The sequence below is a fragment of the Castor canadensis genome, chromosome 17 (assembly GCF_047511655.1).
Source record: "Castor canadensis chromosome 17, mCasCan1.hap1v2, whole genome shotgun sequence".
In the NCBI taxonomy this organism is placed as follows: Eukaryota; Metazoa; Chordata; class Mammalia; order Rodentia; family Castoridae; genus Castor; species Castor canadensis.
Genome location: NC_133402.1, coordinates 44,694,565 through 44,700,924, shown reverse-complemented (window position 1 = coordinate 44,700,924; position 6,360 = coordinate 44,694,565). Strand labels below are relative to the sequence as shown.

At 45.4% G+C, this 6,360-nt stretch overlaps 1 protein-coding gene across 4 annotated transcripts in view; it reads left to right on the top strand.

The window, feature by feature from the left end:
* Positions 1-1,972: 1,972 nt before the first annotated feature.
* Positions 1,973-6,360, top strand: part of Ano10 (anoctamin 10) — a 189,410-nt gene continuing 185,022 nt past the window's right edge. For all 4 annotated transcript variants that reach the window (XM_020186305.2, XM_074059959.1, XM_020186304.2 and 1 more), the window contains exon 1: positions 1,973-2,131. The gene's annotated coding sequence lies outside the window, so the exon portion shown is untranslated. The remainder of the gene's footprint in view (positions 2,132-6,360) is intronic.

Here is a 6,360-nt window from a genome sequence, read left to right as displayed (position 1 = left end):
CAGAAAAGAGTCTGAGAGAAACCTCACCACATAGCCACAGGACTGGGAAAAAGGCTGAAGCAAGCTAGAGAAAGTGCTGGAAACTACTAGTTGTTTTCCTTTGCCTCCCCTTCCCTGAGGCCAGGCCCCAGTCTTGAAGCTGCACTGCTATTAGAACCATGACATCTAAGACAGAGAAAATCTGTCCTTCTGGACAGAGGAACTTGGAAAAGGGACTCTTGGGAGACAGATGGCATAGAGAAAATCCCCAAATGGAGAGAGGTGGAGAAGAGAATTCCTAATTCTTTGTAGCTATTTTGTTAGATCACAAAAGATAATGAATACAAGAATCCATGTTATTAACTCAGTTCTGCCACCTGTGTTGTCCAACAATTTGTTGTACTTAACAGAAAGTTTTTTTTCCCCTGTTGCTTTTTTTTTTTTTTTTGGTTTTTTGGTTGGGAGGTTGATACAGGGTGTCACTATGCAGACTAGAACTCACTATGTAGCCCAGGCTGACCCTGAACTTGCCAGCTCAGACCACAGGCATGTGCCACCGTGCCACCTTAATTATGGAGATGAAATAAGATTGTCCAGGTCAAAGAAACTTTTAATATTTCCATTTAAAATTTATTTTTTCTAATTCTTCCTATTGAATAAACCACAGAAGATGAAGTTATATAGAACAAAGGTCATAAGTTTAGGGGAGGAGAAGATATGAACAGTGTAATTGAAAAACAAAGTCTAGTGGGTAATATCTGAATGTGTTGAAGTTCCTGAACAATTTGTCCTGATTTCAGAAGAGAAAGAACTTCTAGACATATCCAGCAGGAGCTGCAAAAAGATCGTGACAGAAGAACTGGCCGGTAAAGTAGCTGAACTTCCATGAGAGCACAGGGATGGGGAGGGGTCTAAAAAGAAAGAGAAACAGCCCCCACTAAGTAGTTAGTAGTCTCCTGGTCTCCCTCCCTCCTGCCTTGAACTTGGAGGATCCAGGGAAGGGGTGAAGAACACACCACACCAGCCTTCTTTCCTTTGCAGGACTGAGGCATCCTTCTGGCCTGAGCTGGATCTTGTGGAAGGAGAAAGCATCTGTTCTTTCCTTTCTTTCCAGAGTTATTGCTTGTCTACTGTGAACCTAAAGCTGTTCTAGGCATTGGGGATCTATTAGTGGACAAAACTGACAAAAATCCCTACCCTTGTGAAGCTACTACCACTCTAGGGAGACTGATAATAAACATAATATAGAACATTCAAAGGTGCTGAGTGCTGTGGAATGAATGAATAGGAGGGCAGGTAGGGAAGTGGTAGGGAGGAGAACAGGTATTAAGTAGGATGGTCAGCAGTGAGAAGCTGAGATTGAAGCAGACTTGAGGCAGAGGAAGTAAACTACGTGCTATGGGGGAACAGCTTTCTAGGGAGAGGAAACAGCCAGGGCAAGGGCCCCAGGAAGGAAATGGGAGGATGTCTGGCGAGTTCTAGGAAAAGCAAGGGGACCCAGTGGCCTGAGCTCAGTAAGTGGAAAGATAAAAGAAGCGTTCAAAGAGGTAAGGAGAGGCGGGGCGGGAAACCCTATAGACCACTGGAAGGGAGTTGGCTTTAGTTGCGTGAGGTTTTATCACATACCGGATTGGGGGTTTTCATCACTTGAAGGTGATGTTACAATCAAAATGGGGTTCGTCCTAGTACCTGAAAATGAGCAGAAAATTGGATTCATATTCCTTCCCGCGTACCGACCTCTCTGGGCACCCGAGCCAGCTAGGCTCCACCCCTGCTTGAAGTGACAGCTTAGATAGGCCCGCCTCTTCCGCGCTACGCCCCAGCGAGGCCCCGCCTCCCCCGCCGCGGGCTCGCCCCATTCGCTGCCACTGCCCACTAGGCACGCCTCTCCGCTCCTCTTCGGCCCCCCTCCTGATTTACAGAACTGGCCCCTCCCGCCGCAGTCCCGTCCCCACTCGGAGTGACAGCCAGTGAGGCCCCGCCCCCCGTCTGCGCGTTACCGCCTTCAGGTTGGGCCACGCGCGCCACGCCCCGCGACGCCGACCCGCAGGCCCCGCCCGTCCCCGGTCCCGAGTGTCCAGCTCGCCCGGCCTCCGGGTCTAGCCGGTCCGGGGCCCGCCCCTGAAGACGTGGAACGCGGCTGCAGCGGCGGGTGAGTGAGAGAAGGGACCGCCGGACCCGGTACGGCGCTGAGCCTCGGCTGCAGTCCGCCCGCCAGGAGACGCCTACCGGCACTCCTCCCTTCCCCGGGCGCCTCCCCGGGCCGGCAGAGACGGGCCGGCTGGACCGGGATAGCGCGGGGGGTGTTTGGGCGGGGTGTCAGGAGAGAAGGTTTAGTCGCAGGTGCCAGCCGGGGGAGCCGAGGCTTGGGGAGGGGACATGTGCGGGGGCAAGGGGCGGAGGAAAGGCGGAGAGGCCGAAATCCGGGCTGGCGAGGTCCGGATGCAGGATCCTGGGGAAGGGGTCATGAGTGGGGCGGTTTTAGGGAGATCCAACTCACTGGTGGCCAGCGATCCACGGTTTTCCAGGCCGTCCCGGGAACAGGGGCGTCCCTGCTGGTTTGTGTGGAGCGAGCTTGCAGGATAACGCCCTCTCTTTCACCTCGGGTGTAAGGTGTCCAGGCTTCTGACTGGGGCATGTGGTGCAGTTTAAATAATAGATGTAAGTTGGCAGTGCCCAGGACACCTGAGAAATGTGGATGGCCTGGTCGCCTTGGATTGTCCTGGTACCCTCACCACACCTGCATTGTGCGTGCTTGCCTGTGAATACCCTGCCTGACAGCTGGGACCTTGCCCGGAGGTCCCTGACTTAAAAAGTACAGCTGAGGTTTATTCACACTCCAGACACAGTTGTATCACATTCCTTTAAATCCTGCAGAGTTTATATCTAATCCAGGGATTAAAAAAAATTAAATCTATTATGAGATGTGTACTTTTCTGTGTAAAGTCACACTAGCTTTAGGGGACTCGGTGTTTAACCAAGGTAAATTCTGAGTCAAAGAGACTACACTAGTGTTAGACCTCCCTAGGCCTATAATTTTATGAGACCACCATCCTATATGCCTCCCCTCACTGACTGAAGCCTCCTTATGCAGCAGTGCCATGACTGTATCATGGGAAGTTGATCATCTGTTCTGACCAGCTGTTGTTGAAAGAGTAGTAGAATTGCAGATAAATGGAATTTATGAGAGATCTAAAATAATGTAGGGTATAGAAGAGGCCTGGTAAATTGGAGTGTATATGTATTTAAATAAATCTAGTAAAACTTTTTTTTTCTTTGTAGAAAACTTGGAAGGTAGAGAAAAGTATTTTTACCAATTTTTTTTTAACATTTTGATGCATTTCTTCCTAATTTTTGTAGTTTTTGTTTATATAAGTCTGTGTATTACATAGTTGGGATATTTTATATCACTTCGAATTCTGCTTTTTTCTCACCATTTTCTCACTTAGCATTTTCCTTGATCACTAACAATTCTTAAGTAGCTTTTTAAATGGTTGGTTAATTGTTCACCAAATGGATACTGACATTGAGCCACACCTCCAACCTTTTTTTGCTTTAGTTATTTTTCAGATAGTCTTGCATTTTTGTCCAGGGAACAGCCCTACACAGGCATGCATGCCCAGCTCATTGGTTAAGATAGGGGTCTTGCAATTTTTGCCCTGGCTGGCCTCAAACCATGATCCTACTTGTCTTCACCTCCCAAGTAGTTGTGATTACAGACATGTACTAGTATGCCTGTCCTCTGGATTCATTTTTGTATCAGATATTAGAGTTCCAGCTATGTGTGTGGTATTGTGCTTGGAGGTGAAGATTCAGTGTTGCTCTAGGGAGATATATTTGTCATTGACTTAAATGACAGCTGCACTATTTTAGTCTATTCCTCATTGTTGGGCATGTAAATTATCTCTAAATTTTTGCTTTTATAAATTATAATGCATTAGTTTTTTGAAAGCTACCAGCTCAGAATGACTAGTGTCATAAGTGAATCCAAAGCTATTACTTTCAGTGCATGAGTGTGTGGTAAAAAGAGTGCATATGCCAGACGCCAGTGGCTCACGCCTATAATCCTAGCTACTCAGAGGCAGAGATGGGGCGGGGGGGGGGGATCGTGGTTTGAAGCCAGTCTGGGCAAATAGTTCATGAAACCTTATCTTGAAAATACCCAATACAGGAAAATGCTGGTCGAGTTGCTCAAATGGTAGAGCTGTTTGCCTGGCAAACATGAGTTCAAACCTCAGTACTGGCAAAAAAAGAAAAAAAAGTGCATATATGTTATGTTGGAAGAGATATTTGAAAATTTTTATTTTGAAATCATATTGGATTTGTAGAAATTTTGTAAAAATAGTACGCAGAGTAGCCTGTGTCCTTCATCTAGCTTCCTCAAATGTCAACATTTTACATAACTGTGGCAGAATGACTGAAACCAGAAAATTTCATTCATACTATTAAGTAATCTGCAGACCTTATTCAGATTTCACCAGTTGTCCTTCTAATGTGTTGGATTCAATTCAGAATCCACATGGTATTTAGTGGGTATGTGTCCTTAGCATCATTTAATCTGGGTGCCCTCCTAAACAGGATGACTGTATGCAGAGCTGTGAAGTAAAGCAGGCCTGTGAGAAAGCCTACATCTTCCCTCAATTCATGTCCCAAACCCCATGCCTTAGAAGAGGATGTTTATCTTCATTTCTTGTATAAAGCAGACTACTGTTTGAGTAGATCATATAGCAAGTTGGTACTTCTTAATTACCTTTATGTATTATTTCCAAATCATCAAGTTACAGAAGGAATTAACCATAGGATATGAATTGACAATGGAATCTCTTAAAAGCAGAGTGCCAAATACCAACTCCTGTCTCTGGATATTTGGGAGGAAAGAGCAATGACCTTGTTTAAGTCTGACCAACTCATCCCAGTTTTAAAACTGAGCATCTATTTCTGCAGCATCTGCTCAACCCCAGCAACCTATCTGCCCCTGAGGCATTTCTACTAAGAAACCACAGTGTGTGTCAGACATGATTCTAGCCAAAATGAGAGAATCTTGACAGAAAACATGAATGACAGGAGGAAATGCTTTGGTTTGGCTTCCCTGGGAGCCCATGTTGAGGCTCAGTAGGGTGGGGGTGTGCAAAGATGGCTTTGTCTCACAGCCTGTAGTCAGATCTGGCCAGGCCTGTGGTGACCAGGCTGTCTCCAGTATCCCATGTGTGTCTCACCTGTCCTGTACCTCCCTGGGAGTTGAGGGATCACGTTCTCTCAGGGAGTGTGTCTCACTAGCTGCCTATGCTATCTCTGTCAGTGAGAAGTCAATACTGGTTTTCCATTCTCAAATCTGCCTGCATCTCAGGTAACCACAAGGCAGCCATCCCAGGTCTCCAGGAGGGAGACCCCCAGGATGCTCCCATCATTAACTGCCTGTCTGCAGGTTTTAGAGGATGCTTCTGAGTAGTGATTTATATCCTGGATCCTCTGCAGCTGTTCCAGTCCTTTTCCAGTGCTGGCCATTAAAATTGCAGCCTTTCTTCTTAAGAAATCCCAATTTGATCTGAGCCACCCTTTCTTTTCTTCTTCCTGAAATATTTCCTATTCTGTTTTATGAATGAGAGTGATTTTGTTATTTTTGTTCCTGTTTTTCTCAAGTCTGAAATAAGGTGATTCTTAAAGGTTTCCTTGTGATAACTTTTTTTTTTTACCCTAAACTGAGGAAACTTGTAATCTCCAGAATAAAGGATCCATTATTCTTTTGTTGTTGTTGTTGTTATTTTTATTCATTTATTCATATGTGTATACATTATTTGGGCCATCTCTCCCCTGCTGCTCCCCGCCTCCCTCCTCTTCCTCCCCACCCCCTCACTTCCAGGCAGAACTTGTTCTGCCCTCTTCTCCAATTTTGTTGGAGAGAAAACATAAGAGATAATAAGAAAGACATAGCATTTTTGCTAGTTTGAGATAAAGATAGCTGTACAGAGAGTTTCCTAGCATTGCTTCCATGCACATGTGTATTACAACCCACATTGATTCATCTCTACCAGACCTCCTCACTATTTCCCAGTCACCTTCCCATAGTGACCTCTGCCAGTTTAAGATTACTATATTAGCTTCTCTACACTGGGCACATCAAATACTTTCAAATTTTGGGTTTCCTTCCCTTTCCATATTCCTCCTATATGCATTCTCTCCTTAGTGTGTGACCCATGTCCAATAATATTACTGCATTTATTTTAGGTCTATAATCCGCATATGAGGAGAACATGTGATTTTTGGCCTTATGAGCCTGGCTAACTTCGCTTAGAAAATGATGTTCTCCAGTTCCATTCATTTACTTGCAAATGACAAAATTTTATTCTTCTTTGTGGCTGAGTAAAATTCCATTGTGTATAT